At 53.0% G+C, this 19,410-nt stretch overlaps 1 protein-coding gene across 3 annotated transcripts in view; it reads right to left on the reverse strand.

Annotated features, from left to right (window-relative positions):
* The window catches only part of PSD2 (pleckstrin and Sec7 domain containing 2), an 87,461-nt gene extending 80,168 nt beyond the window's left edge, over nt 1–7,293 (reverse strand). The window contains exon 1 of one of the 3 annotated variants that reach the window (XM_074883848.1): nt 7,174–7,293. The gene's annotated coding sequence lies outside the window, so the exon portion shown is untranslated. Of the gene's footprint in view, nt 1–7,166 lie in introns of all 3 variants that reach the window. The other 2 variants (XM_074883847.1, XM_074883846.1) reach the window with 2 other exon arrangements.
* Between the last annotated feature and the right edge of the window lie 12,117 nt (nt 7,294–19,410).

Consider the following 19,410-nt stretch of genomic DNA (forward strand, 5'->3'; position numbering starts at 1 on the left):
CCAGACAAGATGTCAACAGAGCATCAAGGACACATAAAGAATAAAATAGCTTCATTTTCCTTGCAAATACCTGCCTGTTTATTTTTTAATTAAACAGTTGGGTTTAGACTTGTGAGACAGCAGAAGGTTCCCAAGACAGAGGAGATTAAGCGATCGACGTAATGTGAGGATGTAAACCGTTCCCACCGCTTCTGCAAAGGGTCTCTTAGATTTCAACCATTTAATCCCAGGATCAATTATGTACCCCAAATCACAGTCAACTCCCCATCTTGTAAAAGAGATAAGGGTCACGGACAGGGATTTTAGGAGCAGGTTGGAGAACCCTCTTTTGTCAGTGACCTACATAAGAACTGGTCCCATCTTCAGGCATGGGTGTTGACTAGGCCACCTCTCAAAGCTCCTGCCAGCCCCACAGATCTGTCACTTGTTGATATACATGTAGATGAAAGGCTGAAGGTCTGTGTTTTCTTAACACATAGACCCAGGGACAAAGTAAGCTTGCCCATCTGGAGATCCCTCAGGACTTGGCCATGAAGGGAGGGCTGTGAACCCTGGCAGAATGTCTTGGCCTTGCTGCCAAGGAGCCAAGCCTGCACCCCTCTGATGTGTGTGGTTATGAAGAAAAGACTGGGACTGAGGACTCGCACTGCTCAGCCCCAGTAATGCCCCTTCTCAGACCCTGAGCCACTGACCCAACCATCAGCCTAAGCCAGAGACGCGACCCCCCCCTTGCCGCTGAGCACAGCCATGCCACCCAGCCATGCTGGGAACACATCTGTGCTCACAAAGAGAGCTGTGCAGGCTGCCCTAGATTGGAGCGAATAATCACCTTTCTGAAGGAAGATAATTGCTCTATTTTAAAACTAAGTGGTTCAAGGAGAAAAATGCAGGCAAGAGGGCCTGATGCTCTGAGCTTGGGGTGGGAAACAGGAGGTGTGCAGGGCAGAGCAACTGCACAGCTGCTTTGCTGGATTGTCAAAGTGTTGGATGGAATGCATGAGTCAGGCTGCTACTGTGTCCCCAGCCCAGCCAAACTGGTGCTGCTGGAGAGAGAAGAGACTTCAGCAGAAGCAGGTGCCCCTCCTCGGGGTAGTGAGCTGTGAGGCTGGGCACCCTTAAAAAGCCAGAGGGGAAAATGTCCTGGTGGAACAAAGAGCCTCTGTCTCCTCTCTCCTGTGCCCCCAGGCGAGTTCAGGTTTTGTGGCCATAAAGGAGGTCCCCAGAGCACTCTGGGTCAGTCCATAAGGCCAGCACCACTCCCCAGGCTGGTCCGAGAGCAGGCGTTTGTGAAGCCCAGCCACACAGAAGAACAGCCCCCACCAAGGGGACAGCTCGCAAGGAAGCTTCTCTAGGGAAAATAGTTGCTGCTTCGGCAAACTGTCTCCCAGAGCGAAGACCAACAAACTAGAGCAGACAACAACAGAGTCATTAATAAGGCCAAGCCTGGCATCTTCTTGGACCCCCCCACCACTGTGATCAGTGATTTCACCAAGCAAGCACAGAAGAGGCCTCTTCAGTGGAGTTTTGTCTTTGCTGCTTAAAATTCAATAGCTCCACTTTCCAAGCGGGCAAGAAAAAAACAGGTTTTGTACGTTAACAGCCCGCCCCCCTCATCCCCATTTGTATGGAGGAAGCTCTCTGGTCTAAACTTGGCAAACGCGCCCCTGGCCCGCAGGGGAAGGACACCAAGAGGCTTAAAGCACATGTCAGCTGCTTCCTCGCCCTCCTGGACTGGCACTGTCCCTGGCAGAAATGGGTCCCGTTTGAACGTCCCTCGGCTGAGGGTCAGAGAGACTTTTCGGTCTTCCAGTAACCTGGGCCCCACCACGAATGCCCGTGAACAGCTCCCAGCTTCCCCCAGGGTGGGCACCCTTGTTGATTCTCCCCGTGTCCCTTCCTCTCAGGACTAAAGTCATGTCACTGGCAGGGTCTGTTGCAGAACTGGCCTCATACATCCACATAAAGAGAAAACGTGCATGTGGTGAGCAAAGCCACGGCTTGCCTTCAGGCAGCATCTCAAGACGATGATGTAAAACCCATTTTTGGGGGACCCTCTGACCTGGAAACAATGGTGGAAGCACTCAGCTGACCCCTCATACAGGAGCTGAATATTATTTATGTAAAATTTTGCTTTAAAACCAAGGCTGGCTGCTCTGTCTCATCTGAGATCTATTTGCTGACATTTTAGGTCAGAGTTAAGGTTACTGAGAACATAAATGACATATTTTCTCTTGCAGACAGCTGAGACTCATCTTTTGCACAGTGAGCACCCAGAATGAGCGGGAGGATGCGATAAGTGCCCTGCAAATCTTTTTTCACCTTAAAATAGTTTTGCAGTTGAGAATCTACAGTTGTAACTTAGCATGCGTGTCTGGAAAAAAAGAAATCCTCAGGCCTCCGTTTGTGTAAGCCCACCTCGTGCCCGTGACTGCCCTCTCAGCTGCCAACCTCTAACCACGCTGCTGGGCTGACCAAGCTGTAGAGAGCCAGCTTCTCTCCCAGAGGAGCAGGCTCATTGCCCTGGGACGGTCACCCCCATCACTCTGGTACCCTGCAGTCTGCCAGAGGCAGAGCCAACTGCTCCCTCTGCACTGGATCGTTGATGAACCAGACACAGAGGAGCAGCAAGAAGGGCTGGAGGAGAACACACCTTTCACACAGGTAAGGTGTCCTTCTGGAGAGCTGGCAGCAGCAAGGGCAGCAGAGAACAGGCAGAGCAAGGGGAGCATTTGCTGTCTCTGACCCCTGAGCACCCTCCTGGCAGTACGGCTTCAAAGGGAGGAATGAAACATGGGAATAAGCAACCTGGTCTGGGCATAGACATTGCACTCAGCGAGGGACGTGCCTGCCTTGCGCAGATACGAGGGACCTTCTGCTTTCAAATCCTTTCTTGACAGCCACCCCCCTCCCTCCCCATGGTCTGCAGCCCCTCCACCCAGCTCTCCCACTACAGCAATTCATCACGTGAGCCTTATCTTAGCCACATGTAATCTCAGTCCTTTGTCTCTGAGGATGAGGACTAGAGAACTCCCCAAAGTTAACTAAGCAGGTCCATCCCCTCATTAACTCACGGGGCCTGTCTCCTTTGATTAGCTTGTGCTGACTCTGCTCACACATCACACTTGCTGCTCTAGATGCAGGGACACTGGGGCATTTCCAGCTGGGACACAGACAAAAGGAGGAGATAGCAGAGCCTTGGTTACCACCAGAGCAATTCAGGACAAATAATTAGAGGCTTTCATGGCTAATTGGATCTGTACTGTCAATCCAGGACAGGAGATGCCTTAACCCACACTGCCTGCCTGAGATTGCTAAGCAGGCCATAAATAAACTGCAGCACTGGTCCAAAACTCATCAGCCTTCAGCTTCCACTCCATGTGCTCCCTCCCAGCCCTGCTCTGGCACAGCCTACCTGGCAGGGCAGACCAGCTCCCTTGCCTTTTTTCCACAGCCACAGCCTTGCAGCCATGCCCGGACACTTGAAGTCCAGCTCAGGTAGCTCAGAGATCCTTCAGTCATGCAGAACTCAGTGTGTCACGGCTAACTTGAACAAAAAGCTACTGTTTTCAAACTAAAGTCGAAGGGTAAATGAAACTAGTGGTTAGAACAGCCAGTGTCAGAGATCAATATCAGCAGGGGCTGCTAAGCCAAAGACAAGGTATTTTCAGAGGAAGGCTTGTGAGCTGGAAGTGGGCTCCCTGCAGTACCTAGGTTTCAACCTGCCTTTGGTTTTCAGTTATAGGACAAGGCTCCAGTCTCATCTCTCCATCCCCAGCTCACTCTCAGCCCTGAAAGTCCTTCTTTCCTTCTCTGCTCAGACATCTCTTCCAGATTCTGGGAGTGCTGGCACTTGAAGACAAGACATGCAAACAAGAACAACCACCGTCACATGACTGCCAGCCAGCACAAGGACATCTAGACCCTTAAAGCAAGCTGGAAGCTTGAACCTTCCCTCTGAGGACCTTCAACATCTAATCATCTTTAAGGAGGCAGGCTCAAAACCGTGCACTGGGCCCCCAAGCCCACACCCTGTCTACAGTGCTGATTGCTATGCAAGGTCCCAAGTGCCTCCCCCAGGACAGAGCAAAGGAAAATGCCTTGTACTGCTTGGGATCACAACCTGCAAATCTGCTACCTCTGCCACGGGAAAGCCAGGCACAGGATGCGTGGAAAGGCAAAGTCACAACAAAGGACAGTCCAACACTCTGGGCCAGGCAAAAATAGATTAACCTACTTGAAAGTAGGACAACACTGTTAAAGAGTAGGACATCTGGCCACCACGGCAGGAGGAGCAAATACAGAGGAGGCATCCTGTCCATGCACACCCCTAACCTGACAGAAGACAGCTGAAGCGCAGACCTGTAGTATGTTCGGGCAAGCGGCTGGGATGAGTGGTCCCCAATCAAAGCAGAGTGACTCTCCGTCCCTCTGAGATGACTTCTAGACCTGCTGCTGACAGGCAGTCCACCTGCCTACCAGAAGCAATATCCCGTCCCCAGGAGCCTGTGGGATATGTGTGCCCAAAGCTAACAGCTGATCCCTTCTACCTGATGTGCCAAACCCAGGGTTTTGCAAGAAACGATCACCAAGAGAGAAAATGTAAGAAGATTCCTGATGTGCCTGAACAAGTTTAATGCTTGTAAACTGCTTCGAGGCTCCCTGCTGCTGAGGTCATCCCCTCCACTGGCTCGAGCCCACCTACCTCTGCTCCACTCCTTGCACCTCAGCGCCTTTCCCCCAGTGAGGTTTTCAGCCCACTAGCAGAGCACTGTTCAGAGAGAACATGATAAAGAAGTGATTAAGGATCATCACTGAGCTTGTATTAGCATCTTCAAAAGCTCCGCAGCCCACCAGCCAGCCAGCAGGCTGCAGCTAAGCCAGGCATGATGGGTCTTTCAAAAAGAAACAAGAAAGTAAATGCGGCAGATAGCACGCACATCAAAGGAGCCTCACTGCTGTTTGTAGAGAGGAGTTAATGCCACACCACTGACTGGCTGCTCCAGGGCCAGAGTTTCCTACCCAGCCTTGGCAGGACAGGCAGTTTTCTTGGCTTAGGACCCTGTGCTGGAACGGAAACCCGGAGCACCAGGTCTCAGGACACCATTCAAAATCCTGTTCCTTGTTGTTGCTGCTCTCAAAGGAGGCAGTAGGAAACCATCCAGGTCCCAGGTCCCTTTGCAGAAAGCTTTAAGCCCCTCCAGAGAAAGGTCTCCCTGCAGGGTGTGGTTTGTTTTCTTAAACTCAGACTTGCAAAAAGCAGTCTGTGGAAGGCATGAACCTAGAAGTCAACCATGGCAGCCCCCTCAGCAGACCCTAAATTGAGGGGAGGGCTTCTGGTCTAACCTGACAGCTGAGTCCACCCTGAGAAAAGCCTGCAAATACCCCCATGTCAGCTTCCTTTTAATCTCGAAATTATCGTTCACCCACAAGGGTCTTTTGACTGCATTGCATTGAATTCAGCTGCTCAGCCACTCGCTCGGGGCTACGGGAGTTTGCACACCAGCCTGGGATGAAGTCAAAAGGTGGAGAAAGGTTTCTCTAGTCTTTGCTAGGGCTGTTACAGTGGCTGCTTGCTCGCACTTGTCTTCAAGAAAGGACAAGGCATTTGGGGCAGAAGGAGTCATTACCTTTATGGGTCAGGCAGGGCAGATTCAGGCAGCAGTAAATCAGGAAGATGGCCTGCCTGCCCTGTGCTGGAGCAGGTGTCATGGTCCCTCCCCAGGGACAGGAGTCCGGGATGGTGATCAACACTGCTAGCCGGGGAAAGCCCAGGGGTGGCAGGAAACACTGGGATAGAAGAGATCACCATCTCCAGCCCTGGGCTGCCTGAGTCCCATCCGTGGTGATGGGACAATGCCCTTGACCTCACAACAGTGAAATTTGGTTTGCCAACAGCAGAGTGCAGGCTGAAACCGTCTCTGAGCTGCAGAAGCTGACTGTAGGTGCACAAGCTGGCTGTTCAAGGCCACCCCGTCACACATCACCTCTGCCAGCCCAGGCTGAACCCCAGAACTGTTGCCTCTCTCACATTTATTCCAGAAACCATTTCTCCCTTCTTCCTGCCATACTGATGACAATTTTTGCCAGGCAAAAGGAACCAGAAGTACTCACTTTGGGACAATGATTTTTTTACTCCAGAGTGTCTTTCATTCTGCGCAAAGGCATTTCTAACTAAGGAATCATCTCAAATCCACAAACAAGAACTTAGTTCTGAAGATGTGCTAAATACTTTATTTTATTTTAAAAAAGATATTTCAGAAAAGCAACCTAATTTATCAAATACTCTGATACCATCAAACCTGCCCTCTATCTCCCCCAAAGTGTGTCGACAAACAGGTGGAAGCAGATGCACTCAACTTTAATCAACAAGCAAGGTCTGCTTTCCTCCTGCAAGCACTACCCAGCGGGGCTGACAATGAATTTGATGCTGAAGAGATTTAATAGCACTAGAAGACTGCTCCTCCTAGCAAGAGCTTCCCATCCCACAGAGAGAGCATCCTATGCCTACAACTTTGCCAAGAGGCTACTAACTTTGCTTGCCAAGACAGGCCTGAAACCTTCACAGTGTAATTCTTGCCCGTCAGACCAAGGTGACCTGCAAGTCAGCTTGAATGGGGTTGTTCTCATCACACCTTCTTAATTCTGCTTCTCAGCCTTCCCTCTACGTCGGGGAATTACAGCATGCCCAGTGTGTCTTGACCCTGTCCAGAGCCAGGCAGGGGTGCTGCTTCTCTGGCTCATGTCTTACACATCACTGGATGGTGGTTGAAAGGATGTTTCTGCCACCCAGTTGAGCCTGCTCCATTCCACAGAAGAAAGCTGGAGAGGCACTGGACAATGAAGCAGCCGGCCAGGAACCTGAGAGCAGAAAAATCTTTGCAGCAAACCCTCTGCCAGGCCTCAAATCCTCCTAAATCCATACTCCATACTTCCTTAAACAGCCTGAGAAGCACCGCAGCGCTTTGAGATACAGGGGACGGCACAGCCCTGAGGCACCGCATCCCGCGGGGACACCCATCCCTCCAGCACGGGGGCTGGTGGGGGGGGAGCTGGGCCGCCCCCCCGAGCCCCCCCCGCTCACCGCGACGAGCCGCGGTGCTCCCGGTGCATCCCCGGTGCCGGAGATGCTCCCCCCGCCGCGGTGGAGGGGGGGTGCGCGCACTCACCCCGTACCTCCGCGCTCTGACCGCCTCCGCTGCCGCGTCCCCGCCGCCGGGACACGCGTTGCGGCCATGGGGAAGCCGCTCCGCTCCTCCCGGTGCATCCCCCGGAACACCCGGCACCGGGGCTCGGTCCCGGGTGCAAGCGCGGGCTCCGGTCGCCAGGGGGCGGCAAAGGGCGCGGTCGCGCCCTTTGCCGCCCCCTGGCGACCGGAGCCAGCGCTTGCACCCGGCTCCGCGGCGGGGGGGGCGAGGGGCAGGAGGATGCAGAGAGGATGCGGCTCGCCCCCCCCGCCCCGCCGCTGTCCCGTGGTGGGGACCCCGAAAGGGCTCGGATGCTCTCGCTCGCTTCACAGGGACAGGGGAGAGAGGAGGTGGCGTGTGCGGGGGAGGGGGGGGGGGGGGGACGACACACACACGCAGCCCCCTCCCCTCTGCCCTGTGCGCAAAGCCCCTGCGGAGCGCTGGACCAGGCGTGTGCTCAGCATCTGCTTTGTGGGCTGGAGGGTTGCTAAGAGACGGGATCCCCCGGGAGGCTGCCGTGCCATCGGCAAGGAGGGGATGCAGCCGCCGGGGTAACCTCTGGATGAGGGAAGGCCGGTGGGGGAGATCGCACAAAAGGCTGCAGTAAGGAGACCCACACACCTCCCAGGGAAGCCCCGAAAGTGGGGAGAAAGGGGGGTCAAGACCGGGAGGAAGAGCTCAGCATCAGCAGGATGAGGGTAGTCTGGAGAGAGGTCTCTAGAGGGTTGCAGGTCAGGGAGATCACACTGAAGCAAGACATTTCAATGAGCAGCCCGTTCCTCCTCCTGGGGCTGCGGGGGGGTTTCACTTGGCTCCTCAGGGGCGAGCAGCCGCAATGTGCAAGCCGCAGGGTGGAGGCCGAGCAGACAGGCTGGCAGTGCAGAGGGCAGGGGACACCGAGTGCGAGGATGAGTGCGCTAGGAGCTGGGCACTGCGGTGGCCAAACTGCTGCTTGCGTGGTTGGCTGGGGCATTCACACGGGCTTGAGAAATAGTCAGTGGCCTCTTTTGTCTCCCCTCTATTGATGTGGGCAAGGAATTCACATGGGATCTGAACCCCGCTGCTGGGGATGGTGAGAAAGATGGCCAGGTGATGCAGGACCCAGCTTCCAGGACTTTCCCCAGTGCAAGTTAGCTGCACAACTGCCCTGGAGACCAGACTGGGGCAACGGGCCGTCCCTGGCTGACACACGCACTGATGTTTTACAGCTTCAGTAGCCGCCCCTCAGTATCACCATAGGCATTTTTCCACCTATGTGCAAGTCCTTTTCATGCTTTTCATGGTAATTCACACAAGCTAAAAACTTTCATTGCTTTTTAGGTGACCAACATCTCTATCATGTGATCTAAAATTTTTTTTAAAAGTCATGTATTGTGATGTTGGCAGCACCAAGGAGGCCCCAAGGAAAGAACAGACAGAGTCACAGGGCAAGACAGGTGGACAGCCCTGCCCAGCATCCTTTGACGTTACCTCACTGAGCCCCCTGGGCGGGTGCAGGCACTGAGTTTAAAGTCCTGGGCTTGCAATGACAGAACATATTAAGGGATGGCTGCTCTGGGCAGTCAGTTAATTGGGGTCTCACAGGCCTTTGCAGCCCCAAGTGGGTGCCCTGAGCAGTGCCTGACGATGCTGAAGGCTGGGATGTCAGTGCATGCCACAGCCTGGCTTGGTTGCTAGCACCGCGCTACTCGTGTCGCTGTCTGATGCAGCATGGAGTGAGCGGGCAGTGTTGCAGCGGTGGTCAGCGGACGAACGCACAGCCCACCTGCCACCAAGCCAAGCTGAGCCCCACGCTCTTCAGGGACCCCATCGTCTTCACAGGAGCTTGGTGAAAGGGACACTCCCTGGCGTCTTAACTACCCTCTCTCTGATGCAGGTACATGTTGAATGATCCTCAAAGCACAGGATCAAACCACAAGAGTCCTTCCCTAATCCTTCCTTCCCTAGGAAGCATTTCTTTCCAGAAGGGGTTGTTGGGCGTTGGAATGGGCTGCCCAGGGCAGGGGGGGAGTCCCCATCCCTGGAGGGGTTGAAGAGTCGGGTTGACCCAGCGCTGAGGGATCTGGTGGAGTTGGGAACTGTCAGTGCTAGGTTAACGGTTGGACTAGATGATCTTCAAGGTCCTTTCCAACCTAGATGATTCTGTGATTCTGTAATTCACTGAACCTCAACCCAAATTTTGGTATTTTTTATGTGGTCATTAGTGGTAATTTAAAACTACGGACTCCTTTAACATCAGACTGCCCAGAGTGATGTCCAGATAAATGAAAAAAAACATACTCTGCTTGTAATTCTTCCCAGGTGATAGCTCCTTCCCCTCCTCATTACCCTTATTCTGTGCCCCCCACCAACATGGGCCATGTTTTCCTTTCTCTGGGTGCCCCCCTCCCCCACCCTACTGCCTTGGGAAGTATTCAGCATTTTGCAGGACAGAGCTCCTGGAAACACAGGACTCCTTGTTTGCACAAGTCAATCATCTTGAACTGAAACCCAGTCAGGTTAACAATTAGGTTCAAAAGTTTCTTCCAACTAGGGGGAGCTTCTGAGAGACAAAAGGCTCCTGCTGACAAAATGAAGGCTGCTAGATCAGCATAGGAGCAACGCTTGTTTTCCTTAGATTGATGGGAAACTGTGAACAACAGCTCTCTAGCTCAGTGCCTTCAGGAACCTCTTGCTGCCTAGACTGCCTGAGAGCTGGCTTTTCTGGTCTGAAAACTCAGGTAATGTGACCTGGCTCTCCCAGGATGCAAACCCAGGTACCCCAGGGGATGCATTAGAGGCCAGAAGGTGTTTGGAGGCAACTCTTCCCTTCCCAGCACTGCCGTAAATTCATGGCACAAGTGTGGGAAGGTCCCAGCCTGACCCTGAGGTGAGCAGACTTGCACCCACTGGGAACACCACTATTCCCTGGCTCCTGCTCCACGCTGACCAGCTCTGGCTCGTGTTCTCAGTGTCACCTTCTCCACAACTCCCATCCCCTCCTTTCTGGTGTGTGGGACCCCGGCTGGGAAGAGCTGACCGCAAGTCAGTAAGGCCCAGCCCTACTGAAAGGCCCTGAGCACAGCTAGCACCACCGCAGCCCTGCACGCTGCATTACCTGCTAGGAGAGGAGTCTCTGGCACATCCAAGATGCTGACGGTCTGGCTTTCTCTGGAGAAGTACCACTGAGCACACCAAGCCTGAGGGACCAAAGAGGTACCGTTCTGGCTGGACAAGTGGGATGCTCCATCCCACAAACTGTGCTGTGTGAGAAACGTACCCAGTTGTCCCCATCACTCCCAGACTCATTTTAAGAAGCTGAGCATCCCTGTTCCACCCATTTGGAAAAGGGTGCTTCAAATCTCCTGAGAAAGTGACTTCCCTCTTCCCAGAATCATGCACTGAACTGCACTTTGAGGACTCTCAGTCACTGCCAGAGACAGCCCTGTTCTTGGGTTCCCTCCCTCTCTGCCGTGACTCTAAGTATATGGCAAGCGGGGCCATTTGCCAATGTTTGTGTCTCGACAAACAGTCTGTCAGCATTTTAGTGTATGGCTTCAGCTGGGATCAGCTATGCGTTCTCTCCCCATTAAATGGCAGAGCTGTGTGCAAACACCCTGGCATCAAACCATCTGGGGCATGCTCGGGGCCAACTGCTGATCTCCCAGTAGCATGTGTCAGGCACCCTCTCGCACCAAGGCAAAGGACGACTGCGGGATTGGGGCTCCCATGCCACTGCCTGCACGGGTCGCCAACCCCCATCCTGCCCATGGGGGTCTCCTCTGCCACCAGTCATCTCTCCCGCTGGACCTGCTTACCTGGATCCCCGTTGTTCCAGCCTGCTCAAAGAGGACCCGGCACAAGCAAGCTGCAGCAGATAGCAGTCCTGGATAAAACAGACTCTTGAATGGCAGCAGAGGCCAGTGGAAACAACTTCTGGTTGCTGATAACACATGAGCCCCCCACTCCCACTAACATGATAACAAGCTCTCATGGCCTTCATTCATGGAGCTATTGAGCATTCACCTCCCTCCCTGGCTCACTGGGGAACTGTGGCCTGGGAGGCTGAGAACAGGGCAGACTTTCTCCTAAGACTGCACCCAGACAGGGCACAGTCTTGCTTACACAGACACTGTTTGAGCTCAGTACTAAGACACCTTGGATATACAGGCTAGGTTCTGTCCAGACTCAAAGGCTCTGGAAATGGTTTCTGGCCCAGAGATCTGGGATTCAGGTACCTTGAACTTCAGCCTGACCTGTGCCACGTCCTCCAGCCTCAGCAGTTTACAGCAAGAGCAGTATCTGGCTTTTTGCCCAGGGTCACATTCTGCCTTGGTGTAGCTGTTACAGGAGAATAGCAAACTGGAAGGGTAGATGTGTGGGATGTGATGCATCCCACCTGTCATCATTTGGAGGAGACAGTAGCCCTTCGCAGCAGTCAGGGGTCTTCTGAGTTAGCCCAGTGGACTGAAAGGCATTGCACCCATTTACACCAGAGCTGAGTTTGTCCCCAGTAAGCTGTTAGCATATTCCCCTGCCTTTCCCAGTGCACTAGTTCCTCAGTGCTGATCTGTGAAGACTTTAAATGGTACCAAGACGGTCACCTCTGAGAAGATTTCCACATCCTTATTGGATACTGGGAAGACAATGTGGGTTCCCCCAGACCCATCTCCTCTGTACAGCCCCTAGCATAGCAAGGGCCTCGTCCCTGTTACTTAGCACAAAGTGAGGATACTATCTAAGGCCAACAGTGGAGCTTGTGATTATTTTACACCTCTGAACCTCTTCTTGCTTGGAGGAGACTGAATCTGGTTCACCATGGAGTGGAGCAATTCAAAGCCGCAGGGACAGGTGATACTCAAAATGTCACTGGTGGTACTCAGTGGATAAGTGACCCTTTGTAGGGCAGATCTGACAGCTGCTTTCTGCTACAGCATCTCCTCCCCTGGAGTTCAGGGAAGTCAGTGATTGGCCCCAGACACTGACTCCATGAATGTCACAGAAGGTAGCACCACTGGCAGACCAGACAAGCTCACCTGACCCACCTCATCTGGACTGAGAAGTCTTCCAAGGTGTGTTCAGCAGGGTTTGGTCAAGATGCTCCCTCCACAGAAAACTGGAGATGGAGGAAGTGACCTTCAGAGGAGTACGCGATTAGAAAGTGATGGCCACAGGCTGCAGTGGGACTTACCTCCATCGTTTACACCATGGATTTGTAGGTAATGCTATTTGAAAGCTGGTGTGACCAAGACCAGGTCTGAACTGGATCTCAGTGGCTGGGCTGAGCTGCAGATGCACCGATCACACCGGCACCACTGAAAGCAAGGCACCCACCTCCTCCCTGGGCAGACCCCAGACTCATGGTTGGTATTGTGGGGCGTGATCTTAATCTAGACACAGGCATAGGTTTCATTCTGGTGGTACTGCTGCTGATGTGTCCATATACAAGCTCTATTTCTTTCCAAAATTACACAGTAATGTTTCCTGAAGATACAAGGACAAAGCAATCAGCATCACCACAAAGAGAGGCCGTCAAGAAGTGCAGATGACAAACACATAACTGATCAAAGATCAGGGTTACAGCGATTATTTCATGTATCTGCCACCGAAGGAAATGCATGTTGCACCTATGATTATCAGTAAACTACAGCAAAAAAACAAGAGCAAAAGTCCTGGTTTTGGCTGGGATAGAGTTAATTTTCTTCCTAGTAGCTGGTACAGTGCTGTGTTTTGGATATAGTGCGAGAACAGCTTTAATAATAGAGGTTTTCATTATTGCTGAGCAATGCTTACGCAAAGTCAAGGCCTTTTCTGCTTCTCACACCACTCCACCAGTGAGTAGGCTGGGGTGCACAAGAAGCTGGGAGGGAGCATGGCCAGGACAGCTGACCCAAACTTGACAAAGGGCTATTCCATACCATAGGACGTCATGCTCAGTATAGAAACTGGGGGGAGCTGGCTGGGGGGGCAGATTGCTGCTGGGGCATCGATCAACAGGTTGTGAGCAACTGCACTGTGCATCACTTGTCTTTTTTGGGGTTTTACCTCTCTCTTCTTTTTATTATATTCCTTTTAATTACTATTATTATTATATTTTATTATTGCTATTGTTATTATTATATTTTATTTTATTTTAGTTAATAAACTGTTATTATCTCAACCCATGAGTTTCACTTTTTTTTCTGATTCTCCTCCTCACCCCGCTGGGATGGGGGAGGAGTGAGCAAGCAGCTGTGTGGTGGTTAGCTGGTGGCTGGGGCTAAACCATGACATCAAAACAAGAGTAAAAACTGTGCCAGAGCAAACACAGAGCATCCATGGCTAGAACCCCATCACAGAAACCAGATCTGCTTGCCATACCTCCCCCAGCCTCAAGCCCAGTGCTTAACTGGGAAGTCAGTGCCTGACTCCACAAGGCAGCTTCTGCCAAAATAGCAGCCATGCCTTGCCTCTGTATCTGCTGCTCTTCTGAGGGCCACGAGCATCCCTAAAAATCCAGTTCCCGGGGCTCATCAGGAACAGTAGTCCAGCAAGTGGATCACGCCCAGCACGTGTTGAGTCCCAGCTGGAGAAGGTAGTGCCACAAGGATGCCCGGAGGCCAGGTCTGGTATTGGGATGTGCAGGGCAGAAGCTGCCTGTCAGGCTGTCCCCCAGCATGGGCTGGCTGTGAAACACCACCCGTGGCACCCAGGTATCCCCGCTATGGCAGTGCTCTGCTCGCCGGGCTGGGACCAGACTGCATCAGGTCTCAGCAGCCTGCACAGAGGCTGCGTGTGCGTGCTCGGGCGTTCATCAACATGACAGTTTGATCTCAGCTATGGTCTAGAGGTGAATGATCACAGCAGTGTGACGTGTTCATGGGGGGATGTGTGTAGCCAGGGCGTTTTCTACCCCCTGCACAGGGAGGGAGGGGCACAAATAGGGTCAGGGGGATGTGTGTGTGGAGAGGAGCTGCATGAGGATAAATCAGTTCGGGATTAGAAGGTGGCACTGGCAACCTGCCATGTGACAGCCAGGCTTGCACAGCCAGAACCCCAGCTGTCAGCCTGGTGGCAGCAATTAAATGAGGTATCGATTGAGGAATTGTTGTCTGCAGGGTTTAAAGATAAGATCGATGGAGACCAAAAGGTTTAGGCTCCGTTTACTAATTAGTCAAGCACGCTTGGGAGAGAAACCTTTCGAGACACAGAGAGCTGAGATGTGTACGGGCAGTACTGCCAATGTGCTGGGGTTACCCTGTCCCTGGCATCCAGTCTTCACCACTCCTGTCTCTCTGGTGCCAAGGGGTGGACAGGCACCGGCGTGCCCGTGCCAGGGATTTAAATTAGCAAGGAGGCAATCAGCTACCAGGAGCGGGTGGGGGCAGCGGGGTGGAGCATTCTGTCTGTGCTGGGGCGATGAGCTGCTTTTCTCCCAAGGCAGGGATGTGGGAAAGAGGGGCTGTGCATGTGTCTGTGCGTGGGGAGGAGTAACCAAAAGGAGAGCTGCTCCCTTTGCATTGCAAATTGTTTGGGGCTGAATTGATCCATTTCTTAGGCTCTGGCATTAGTTACAGCCTGAACACATTTCTCTTCCCCCTGCTCCTCGTGCAGCAAGCCCAGAGACACAAAGGAGACAAATGTGGCACAGACTTTTTGTGGCTTACGTGCTGATTCTGCCTATGCTCCATGGAGCTAAATCAGGGAAGAGCAAGGCAATGGCTTTATGCCCTCTCTGCTTTGTTCCCTCACTTCCAGATGATGTCCAGGACATGGTCAAATGGGGACAAGCAGGCAATGGCCTTGCCTGAATGTGGTTTGGGTGGCCTTTGAGACTGTCTCCTCACTTGCTGTTGTAGGAGGAGGGTCTGTGGCTTCAAAACAGAGTTGCTTTTAAACCAGCTGGGGAGCTGGGCTAGGCCGTGTCTCCCAGGGGATGTCTCAGTGTCAGCTCTGCATTAGGAATAGGCGTCAACATGGCTCCCCCTTCCCAGAGCAGCCAGAGAATTCCTCTTTTCATCTCAGCGTACCAGGAAAATTCGAGCCCAGCAAACAGAGGAGGGTCAGCAGCTGTCGCAACGGGTCCTGTGACCCACAGCCAGCCTGGGGGCAGTGCCTCACCACGGCCATGGGTCAGCATGGCCTCAGACCCACTCCCCCCATGTGGTGGTCCATGCCAGAGCACTGTCAGCCACACGAGCCCCGGCGGACAACCCGCCAGTTTGCATTCCCTGCCCAGGTCAGTCCTCCTGCTGCCACCCGAAACAGGACAGAGGGGAGTGGGGCCAGATGCCAACACTGCTGACAGAGGGGCAGCACGTCCTGCTGGAACCCTTGTCCTTCAGCTGGGACTGCCCTCCCTCTGTGCCGAGCCTTACGACTGCTATTAGCAACTGCAACCTGACCCAGCCTGCTATAAAACACTGCGGGATGGGAGAGAGAAGCGTTTGAGCAGGCTGAGAAACTGTAGTCACCAGGAGACTGAACGTGCCTCCAGGGGTGGCAGGGATGAAAGGAAGGGATGGAAGAGAAAACAGAGATCAAGGACACTGTGACGCCATGTGGCTGTTCCAGGGTGCCTCATGCTCTCGCAGCAGGGCTAGGCAGATTTATAGCTTTCTCTTGAGGGTCTGGAGCCAGCCTCCAGTTATTTCACATTTAGGAGGCAGTTTCCTTTGCCTTTCCTCTTTCTCTGACTTGTAAATCTGCATGCCCCGCACTGGACCAGACCCATGTCCTTGTTCTCTGCATACAGCATCAGTGCCTGGGACAGATATTGCATCTCTGCCAGTGCAAGACAGAATCAACTAGGGCCTAAGGGATCATTGTTTTCCTGCTGTTGTTATACAGCTCCATTCCATTGCAGTGTCCTGAAACTGTGAATTTAAACAGTCCTTCTCTATGGGAGACATGGACCAGGCAGCTGACCCAGGGCTGCCAAAGCCATAATGTTCTTCCCATGTGGATTTTGCTTTCCTTATTCTCCCACAAGAGTCAGGCTGATCGCCCTGCCCATGGCCACCTGTCTATACTAAGAGGGAACAGGAGACCCTGTGGTTGCTGTGGGTTGCAGAGCCAGCAAGCCTCCTTTAGACTGTCCACTCCAAGAGTCATTCCAGCCCATGCCACCTCCTAGACATGGCTGTGATGGATGAGCAATGCAAGGGATGTCAGTCGGTCTCTCTGGACCCGCATAGATCAGACAGCACATCCAGGATCCTGGCTCGTGATGTGACTCTGCACATTGGGCAGGAGATCAGAGCACTGTTTCCTAAATGTTTCCTGGAGAGGTTGCACAAACCACCCAAGCTGACCCACTTGTCTCCCAGATTGCTTGCCTTCCAGCATCTGCCTCTACCAGGAGTGAGGTTGCCGGGTGGCTGACGATGGCTACCCCAGTGCCACCCTTACCCCATAAGCAGTTCTGGAGGACCCATAGCTATCTTCTAGGGCTACTGGCTATGATAAGGCACTTTGAAGAGTCCCCCCAGGGGAGATGCAGATAAGGACAAGCACATCTGCAGAGAAATGGAAAAGGCTTCAGAGATCAAAGCGGATCTCCTAGCAAACGCAATGGGTCCCCTCCATACCTGATCACCCCAACTGGTCTGTTGGATCAAAGGTGCCCAGATAGTGCCTGCTATGACATTTCACTTTCCACCTGGCATCAGGCTGATACCTTCCCTTATCAGGGCCAAGCTGTGGTTTAACGCCCAGCCAGGAAGAGAAGTCTGAGTTCCCTGTATGTTCCTAGGGGTTGGATGCTGCTCACAGACAGGAAAGCTTGATGTAGACAGATCTCCAGGAGCCACAGGGGTATTTATTTCCTGTTTGTCTGCCCTGGGTGAATAGAGTCAGTCTATGCAAGCCAGGGTGTAAGTGTTTGCCTGCACACAGGAAGGCGTGACTCTTGCAAGGCAAGAAGTGGAAGGTTGGGTCTGTGCCAGGGGACACAGTGTTTCTCTGCCACCTTTCTCTCCTGACAGGAGCAGTGAGGCACAGGACGGGTGCAGGGGGGTGCCAGGCCACCAGAGCGTGCAGGAGGCACCCCTGCCTCCACGGGTCACCATGACAAAGGGAAAGGCAGAACTCCTCCCACCTCTCCTCCATTTTCCTTGTGGCGTGAGGCTGCAATCCAGTGGCAGAGAGAAAAAAAGCAGACATTGGGAAATCTGTTCACAGTTCCCCACTGGGGTTGCTGTGAAGCAACGGGGAGCAGGAATAGGGCTGAAGACCAGCCCGTGCCAAGAGCATCAGCAGAGGCACAGTACTTTCCTAGGCCTCCTCACATGCGTAATGTCAATGTGGTCATTACTCTTTAGCAGAGACATGCATGTCTACAGACAGATAAATAACCCCAGCAGCATGCTGGTTTCTTGTCTGTCCACAGGAAGTCTTCATCTTTCAGGCTCAAGGGGGATCTTATCAATGTATATAAATACCTGAAGGGAGGGTGCAAAGAAGACGGAGCCAGGCTCTTTTCAGTGATGTCCAGTGACAGGACAAGAGGCAACGGGCACAAACAGAAACACAGCAGGCTCCCTCTGAACATCAGGAAACACTTTTTCACTGTGAGGGTGACTGAGCACTGGCACAGGTTGCCCAGGGAGGTTGTGGAGTCACCGTCCTTGGAGATATTCTGGACATGGACCTGGAGCCATCTGGACATGGACCTGGGCAACTGGCTCTGGGTGGCCCTGCTTGAGCAGGGAGGCTGGACCAGATGACCTCCAGAGTTCCCTGCCAATCTCAGCCAGTCTGTGATCTTGCTGGAGGCTGCATTTCCAGACTCTGGTTCTTGTTTCCATGTCAAAGCCATAGCTTCTTCTAGATCTCTCCTACTGACTTGCCCAACTTGGTGGCCGTCACAAATGCCAAACTGATCTCCATCCATTCCTGCCTGTGTGGGGCCAGGCAGACACAGTTCAGTCTTGCAGGCAAGAGAAGTTTTTTGCCTGCTCAGCTGCAGCCCTGGGAAAGCAGCAGGCTCTGTGTATGGGCCAGACCAATCACATGCAGGAAACCTCACCTACTCACCTACTCAGTGCAGGAAACCTCACCTACACACAGGCTGGGAGCTCCCACACAGGCCACAGGCTGGCCTCAGCCCCTCCAGCACCAGTATTGATGTGGGCCCAGCCAAGGACGTATTGGAGATGGACTCTGCGAAGAAAGCAGGACTGCCCCAGGGACCGCATCCCACACCAGGCTGTTCCTGCTGCCTGGCCTTCCTCCCACCCAGACTTCCCTTCCTCAGATCCAGGTCACTGCCTCTTGCCCTTCCATCATCAGAGATGGTGAATAATTCACTCACTTCATTTATGTCATTACCTTGAAGGTATTTATAGTGCATGATCAGTGCCCCTAGAGAATTTCCTCTGCTGAACTCCATAAATTGCATTGTCTTGGTCTCTCCGCCCCACCCGCCTGTGCTAATTGCTGCATCGTGTTTGCTGACCTCTTGCATTTTGCTTGGTTTCTTCCATCCTTAGACTTCGGGGGAAAATGCTCTCTCCGTTTCTCCCCAGGGTCTCCACTGGGGCCCCACATCTTTGTAGGCAATCTGATCCACAGGTAACAGCGACACAGCAGATGTTGTGAGACAGCAAAGTCTGCTTGCTGGACATGAAATATGTTCTCACTCATGGGCACATCCCACATGGAGGAGAGGCTCAGCCAGAACAGGAGGATGTGTTACTTTGCAAAGCAAGGGCAGCTGGAGCATGTGGTGAACTGATGATACGTATGAAAAGTCTGGATGGGTCATTGCTAACGCCAGCTCTGTCCTTACAGGTTTTGGGGACAGGAGGGACCTAAGCTGATGTATGGCTTAGCACAAGGATAGATTTCTCCCAGCAGTTCCTGGTTTGGGCCATGCTAACAAACAGGGACATACACTTTAGAGCTGCCTCACCTTCCAGTAGGAACCATCCGTCCTTTGTGCCCATGGCAGAACGCGCTCAGAAACAGGCCAAGAGTAACTCATGGTCTCCCAAACTCTGAGTTATTCCAGAGGAACACGTAGCTTGAAGCCATCCCCCGTGGCTCAGGAAACACCACTGCAGTGTGAGGCGCCTCTTACAGGAGCACAGCCTGTGCTCAGCAATGCCTCACTGTCCTGCAGGTGAGCACTGCAATCTAAGCTTGTGTTTCCCGGGTCAATGCTAGACAGCCCACAGGGCACTGCATGATGAGAAACAGGAGACAAAGGTACCAGGCACGTAGTAGCATTATGCCTGTTTCTCTCAGTGATGCAGTTAGCCCTCGT

The sequence above is a fragment of the Strix uralensis genome, chromosome 14, assembly GCF_047716275.1.
Source record: "Strix uralensis isolate ZFMK-TIS-50842 chromosome 14, bStrUra1, whole genome shotgun sequence".
NCBI lineage: Eukaryota > Metazoa > Chordata > Aves > Strigiformes > Strigidae > Strix > Strix uralensis.